Source organism: Anguilla anguilla, chromosome 12, assembly GCF_013347855.1.
Source record: "Anguilla anguilla isolate fAngAng1 chromosome 12, fAngAng1.pri, whole genome shotgun sequence".
Taxonomy (NCBI): domain Eukaryota; kingdom Metazoa; phylum Chordata; class Actinopteri; order Anguilliformes; family Anguillidae; genus Anguilla; species Anguilla anguilla.
Genome location: NC_049212.1, coordinates 43,499,375 through 43,507,128, shown reverse-complemented (window position 1 = coordinate 43,507,128; position 7,754 = coordinate 43,499,375). Strand labels below are relative to the sequence as shown.

Here is a 7,754-nt window from a genome sequence, read left to right as displayed (position 1 = left end):
CCCTAGTCAATTGGCCCTGTGTTTTGTAATCTTACCATTTTACAATGTCATGCAAACTTTGTAAACCCTAACCGTAACCCAGCGCACCTGCAGTTCATAAAACATTCCACAGGGTGGCAGCAGAGGACCACTTACAAATGCACTGTTCCCATGTGATGACCGTTTGGCCATTTAGAGTGTAATAAGCCAGCGTACCTGCAGTTCATGAAACATTCCACATGGTGGCAGCAGAGGACCACTTACAAATGCATTGTTCCCATACGATGACCGTTTGGCCGTGTAGAGTGTAATCTCATAAAAAACACGTTTTCAACGTACAAAAACGCCAAGTTACTAAAAAGTATTGATATCAAAATGACGCCAAGTTACGATACTACAAACAATATAGGCTGTCTTGCCTCACCGAAATGACATAAGATGTATCTCAAAGCAATGCTACCCAATATTTCCTCAGTTCTTTCAAGTCACTTGGCCCTGTGTTTTCTTATCTTACCATTTCACAATGTCATGCAAACTTTCTGTCAGATCAAAGAGACAAATATTTCGAATTGCCTCATGGAACACATTGAACATTGTACATTGAAATTAATGTATAAATTCATTAATGTACAGAACTGCTGCTGAGCAACGACAGGAAGCACATTTCTCCAGAAAACATGTTTATACTTGCTTTTGAACTGAATTTGAGTACATGTGCAAGTTATTGTATATTTGCTACATACAATAAATACTGCATGTAAAACACATATTGTACATACATACATAGAGAACTTCTTTATCCGCATGGGGACATTTCCCTGGCAGCATCTTACATTCACATTCACGAACACACTTGTACCAATAAACATACTATCATTCACGCAACAGAAAGCCTGGACAGCGAAATACATAGGCCTACATACCAATACAAATTGGACATACACACACCTATTCAATCAATCTTGACTGTGAGAGAGCCATCCACACATATGTTTGGCCTGTTCATGTAGTGCATGCTTATACACAGGGCCAAGTGACTTGAAAGAACTGAGGAAATATTGGGTAGCATTGCTTTGAGATACATCTTATGTCATTTCGGTGAGGCAAGACAGCCTATATTGTTTGTAGTATCGTAACTTGGCGTCATTTTGATATCAATACTTTTTAGTAACTTGGCGTTTTTGTACGTTGAAAACGTGTTTTTTATGAGATATCAGTTCTTTTTGCAAAGCGTTTTATTATGAGAGTGAGAAATGCGACCCTGCAAGAAACGGTTGTGGATTATGGCTATCGTTGTGTGAATCTGTACAGCCTGATGAGCGTGTACCGTTCAGCAGTTTCGGTTTGCTATATATATAAAACAGTGGCTGTGAGAAAGGATGCAGTGGCGTAAGCGTAAACGCATCAGGAACGCAGATGGAATATGGTATGTACTCACGGATTTGACGTCCATCCAACGAGCCTTGACTGGCAAAATAATCAACACGCCCATAGAATTATAACTCCCTAGGTCGCAACTTGTGTAGCCTTCTGTCCTGCTCCGTTGTCTGTTATTTCGTGGAGATGCACTTTTAGTGTTTGTAAGGTTTATCCTTCTGTCCTGCTCCATTGTCTGTTATTTCATGGAGATACACTTTTAGTGTTTGTAAGGTTTATAAGGCATTTTCATAGGCTTATCTGCAGGTAGGAATCCTCTTCGCTGTTTTGCTAAACTAGAACCGGAAAACATGATAGTGGAGAATAGGAGCAGACACATATGTCCCAGCAGGCTTTGCATATGAGAGAATAACAACAGTGTGAGAGAAATTAAAATGAAATTACGAAATTCCGTAGTTGAAACAATATGTTTTTAGCAGAATGGGCATGTAGGTGAAGGTTGACATGATCACGGAGTATAGTGCGAAGTAAATGGAGTGACCATGAGCGAGCTTATATTCCTTATCAAATGGTATATATAACAGTCGGTATTGAACGTTAATTGTTGAAGTGGAGGGTTAAATAACATTGCACACATTATTTGCCTGTAATGTAATCTATTGCACGAATGTGTTTTTCTCATGTTCAGTGCTAGTAGTTATACTTATGAGTGAATCATGATTTTAAATGTAATGTTTTAATGTGGAGTTGCAGAACGTACATACATAGTAATTGTGTGTAGCCTATGTGGCTAGATAGATGAACAGGGCGAGGTAACATGAATGTAGAAACGTGGCGTTTGCTGATATTAAGGTTTTGTACGGTAGCCAAGTGAAGAAATATAGTTAGTAGAAATGGCACAGTGGTGAACTGGTGTAACTTTTAAATAAAAGGAATACATTTGCGTCATGAAATGCATACGGGTGGCCGTGAGTGAGTGAGGTTTACCAGTCTGTGACTTCGTTAGCTAATGCCATAGCTATGCAATGCGTGAAATATCATTAGCAAACCTGCCGGTGGTTTTAAAGAAGAACACAAGCCAGTAAGCACAGAAGAGCTTCCGTTGAATCCACATGGCTTAGCAATATTGTAGCCGGTAAATAACTGAACGTACAGACGGTAAGTCATAATGCATATATCTTAGCAATATTGTAGCCGGTTAATAAGTGAACGGTCAACGGCGGGTAGATGTGGTGCAAAAGCAATAATTAAGAAGTAGTAGACAATTATTTGTGAGGGTCGAAGCAAGTTAAAGAAACGTGTTCCAAGCTGGGCTTGAACCTACGACCCCATGTTCTCAAGACTGTAACCTTACCCACTAGGCCACAGGCGGACTAGCTGTTTGAACGGGAAATGTTTCAGAGTAAAAATGTATGGGTATTTTGCGTGTGTATGCGCGTTTTTGATTGGGTCGTGTAGGTGCAGATTTGGCTGGTGTCAGTGAAATGTCCAATGGGGAGACATGTTGTTAGTGGGATAGGCGGCAGGAAAAATAAGAATGAGAAGAAGAAGGAGAAAACGCAAAATCCCCTTAGTTTGGGGCTTTATTGTGTGGACATGTGAAGTTGTTTATGAATTCTGTCTGTTGAAATGGGGTCAGAATGTACAGAATTTCATGTTTTTAAGGGCTGACTGTCTGTGGCTGTTGTGGTTATTTCTGTGGGGAACCCTGAAAAGTGCCAAACTCTCGGTGCTGTACAGGTATGGGGCATGCCCCCGCCAAGGCGTAACTTGGCGGGATGGCATACCTGCCATCCCAATAAGCCAGCATACCTGCAGTTCATAAAACATTCCACAGGGTGGCAGCAGACGACCACTTATAAATGAATTGTTCCCATGTGATGACCGTTTGGCTGAGTAGAGTGTAATAAGCCAGCGTACCTACAGTTCATAAAACATTCCACAGGATGGCAGCAGAGGACTACTTATAAATTAATCGTTCCCATATGAAGAACGTACGGCCATGTAGAGCATGGCATGAAATGACACGTCTTTTCTATTGTAAGGAATCCATATTAACACAGCGATCGTCAGCCAAATGGCTGATATAACTACATCGATGGATCGCTACAACTTGTTCCCACTTGTATTGAAAGATAGAAATCTACATTAACGTGCTCCGCAAACGTTCGACATAGGCTATAGCTAGCGTCACAGCTAAGCGAAGTGCAATATTTGTAGTTAGCATAGCCTCACAGTCACAAATAATATAGTGGCGATCCTGACAAAGACTAAGCAAGCTAGCTAGCTATGTATATTATTGTTGTAAATAGCCAAACTGTTTGCATGTAGGCCTACATAGCGCTGCTTAACTGTAAATAGCCTGTGGGATTTTGTACAGTAGTCTTGTAAATAATCATGTTCAAACGCACTTATGCATACCCAACTTTAGCATGAATGAGTGTCTCTGTTAGCTTGCTGGCTAGCACCGAAGCACCAAACCGTTACCCTCAGTTCACCTGCTATTCTGTTGTAGTGAGTCACGTTGTTACAAAACACAGGGCCAAGTGACTTGAAAGAATTCAGCAAATATTGCGTAGCATTGCTTTGAAATACATCTTATGTATACAAACAGTGGCAAACAGTTCTAAACGCAACAGAAACGCAGGTGAAATATGTTGTACTCACGGATTTGCCGGCCATCCAACGAGCCCTGATAGAGAAAACAATCAGCAAGCCCGTAGAATTAAAGCTTCCTAGGTCGCAATTTGTGTAGCCTGTTGTCCTGCTCCGTTGTCTGTTATTTCGTGGAGATGCACTTTCAGTGTTCGTAAGGTTTATAAGCCATTTTCATAGGCTTATCTGAAGGCGGGAATCCTCTTCGCTGCTTTGCTAAGCTAGAACCGGAAAACTTGATTGTGGAGAATAGGAGCAGACGCATATGTCCCAGCAGGCTTTGCATATGAGGAAATAACAACAGTGTGAGAGAAATTAGGACGAAATGATCAAATTGCGTAGTTGAAACAATATGTTTTCAGCAGGTGAATGTTGACATGATCACGGAGCATAGTGCCAAGTTAATGGAGTAGGCCTAACCATGAGCGAGCTTGTAATCCTTATCGAGCGGTATATATAACAGTCGCTATAGCTGTTAAGTAACAAGAGAAATGTTGTGCTTTTCTCATGTTCAGCACTAATAGCTATACTTTTGGGTGAGACATGATTTTAAATGTAATGTTTTAATGCGGAGTTGCAGGATGTACATACGTAGTCATTGTTTGTATGTGGCCAGATAGAGAACAGGGCGAGGTAACATGAGTGTAGAAACGTGGCGTTTGCTGATATTAAGGTTTTGTACGGTAGCCAAGTGAAGAATATACTTAGTAGAAATGGCACAGCGATGAACTGTGGTGTAACGTTTTAACAAAATTAATACATTTGCCGTCATGAAATGCATATGGGTGGCCGTGAGTGAGTTTTGCTAAAGCAAATATAAGCGTAAGAAAACGTTAGTGTAACAGAGGAAATTATCTGCCTGAGTGCGAGGCGGGATTCAATCCTTCAACCGGAGGTTCACCAGACTGTCACCATGACATCCATGACATAGCTATGCAATGCGTCAAATATCATTAGCAAACCTGTCCGTGGTATTAAAGAACAACACAGGCCGGCCGGTAAGCGCACAAGAGCTCCCGTTCAATCCACATGCCTTTGCAATATTGTAGCCGGTTAATAAGTCAACGCAATAAACATATCGTCCCGTTCGCTGGGAAGTATGGCAAACACCTCATAGATACACAATAAACACGGATCTAGACTATGTCTATTATGGATCTATTTCAAATTACAACGACCGTACCTTATCTACCGTACCTCAGCAAGACGGCTGGGGGGGGGGACTACCCCAGCTTGTTGTGAGCGAGGGGCAGGAATACACTCAAAGTGTATTCATGCCTCTAACTCACAACCGTGGCCGATTTAGTATCTCCGATTAACCTGTCTGCATGTCTTTGGGATTGGGGAAACCCAGGTGGACACGGGGAGAACATGCAAACTCCGCACAGAGCCGAGATTCGATATTACGACCTTCGTACTGTGAGGCGACAGCGCTACCCACTGCGCCACCGTGCCACCGATTACAATGCTTGCTTGGCAAAGCTATCAAGGATGATCAAGGATGACGTGCCCTTAGCCTCATAGCTCCAGGCTAGCTCCCGTAATTAGTACTGCTCGGTTGTTCCCGGTTTAGCAATGGCGACCTTCTACACCCGCTGTCAATAGGAGCTCCCAAAGATAAACATCACTCGCGTTCATAGGATTTTCACAACGACTAAAGACTCAACCGGCAAATTGGAGAAAGGCTATTCATTATATGCCATGTGTATATTTGCAACTACCAAGGTAAGAAAACAACTCTTAACTGACTCACTAGCTAATGCTAATTAACCTCAAATACTAGCCTCTGTTGTACATGGTCGCTAACATTAACTATCTGTCTAACGTTGGGTAATGCTGTGTGCTTCATCTGCTGTTCATTCTCTACCTACAACATTGTAACATGCTTTCTTAACCGCCGTTATATATCAGCCTTAGCTGTCGTTCAAGTTTTTGCTTAACTACGTAGTCAAAACAAAATTCCCTTCCGATATTGCTTGTGTCGACAGTGCTGCGACGGAAACGACGATACATTTAGCCAGTCTAGCCACATCTATTCAAAATGTAAACGAGTAAGGCGTTCTTCACGGTCGGGAAAAATTTTATGACCACCTTAGTCTTGTTGTTAGCCACTCTTATGCATAACACTTACTAACGTTATTTGCTACGCGAAAAGTATCATGGATGTGTAAGATGTGTTCACCTAAGTAATACAGACATAACGCTAACGAGACTTTTCATTGCATCTGTTATTTTATTTATTCGGTGTCCAATAAAGACACACTGTCAGGGAGGTCGGCGTGAGAGCGTGACAGTTTGTGCACTTTCCAGTAATGCACGCATTCAGAAGGAGTCTGTTGCACACAGCTACAATTTCACTCAATCAACATGTCATATGCACCATTTTAAAGAAGAATCTTGCCGCCTAGGAGAACTTCGTCAATGTGGTCCACGGTGTGGGTGTTGCAAGCTTTATATTGTATTGTAGCTGTCTGTCACAGTTATTGCTTTATAAAATGTGTTGATAATCAGAATGGTTGTTAACAGCCTGATTGTTGACAGGATGCAGGAGAGATGTAACCCCTGAGATCACAATTTCCACTATCTCTCTCTCTCTCTCTGCAGCAATCCGCCAGGCCATCTCCAGATCTCTTGTGGCACGCTACCAGAAATGTGAGCCGCCCTCACATTTTCTCATTTTTTTGTCATTCTGTATCTGTCTGTGTTTTTCATGTTCGCTTATGCCTGTGAGAGCTTCAAAGAGAAAATTGGTTTTGCTCAGTCTTTAAAATACTTCAATATTTTCATGCTGAAGGTTTACACAAGAGGCATGGAATGTTGTCTGATACCTCCCTGGTTTGACAGTCAGGAGGTGGGCTTCCCTGGTTTCAGAGTCAGGAGATGGGGCTCCCTGGTTAGAGCTGGTTTGCTGACTTGCTGTGGTCTGTTCCCAGATGTGGATGAAGCCTCTAAGAAGTAGATCTGACATCCTGATCCAGTACCACGGGACCTTGTTGGTGGCCGACTCCCGCCACTCCTGGTCCGACGAGTTTGCTGGACCCGGAGCTCGCCCTCGCTACCAAAAGTCTTACTGTTAAAAATGTTGTCTTTGCTTTTATATACAATAAAAATGAAAATGACCTAAATCAGCTTCAGGCTCACTGTTTTTTACTCTGCTTGCTTTTTATTTTCCAACCAGCCTTTTACTAAAGGTAGACTTAACATTCCTGATTTACTTTTCTGTTAGTTTGCTTTATTTTCTCTATGATTGCACCTGCACCTGACGTGTCAGAGATCTGGGCCCATCCTCAGAGAGCACGTTACTTTGGCAGAAAAAAATTTATTTAATCGTGCTTCGGACTGCTGTAATCGATGTTCTGTCTTTATGAACCTGCAAAGTGTTTCTCTGCTTGTTTCAGTGGTAATGTGGGGATTGATGTTGAATTAAGAATGCAGTGATTGCTTGCGACTGATGTTGCAGACCAGTGCTTTTCAAACTCTATCCTGTCCAGTTAGGCACGTTGTTTGCAAAGCTCAAATGCAATACTGGAATTCAAACAAACTGTTCATTTTTATGTGAATATGTGGCTTTTTCTTCATCTACAGCCCTTTCTTGTCAGGATAACTAATCCCTCAGACCAACAAATGCACAATTAAGAAAAATTAACAATCCGTTAAAATTCTCCTACTGCAATTGCGGTTACTCTGTGAGCCAGGAAGTCAAGAGACTTTGCTTTGGCTAAGATAAGATAGACTTTATTCAT

The 7,754-nt window shown here is 41.8% G+C and overlaps 1 long non-coding RNA gene across 1 annotated transcript; it reads left to right on the top strand.

Moving 5' to 3' along the window:
• The first annotated feature begins 5,178 nt into the window (after positions 1–5,178).
• LOC118210256 lies at positions 5,179–7,136 on the top strand. The gene is made up of 3 exons (XR_004761823.1): positions 5,179–5,736; positions 6,616–6,663; positions 6,945–7,136. It is a non-coding gene; the product is annotated as an uncharacterized LOC118210256 (long non-coding RNA).
• Positions 7,137–7,754: the final 618 nt, after the last annotated feature.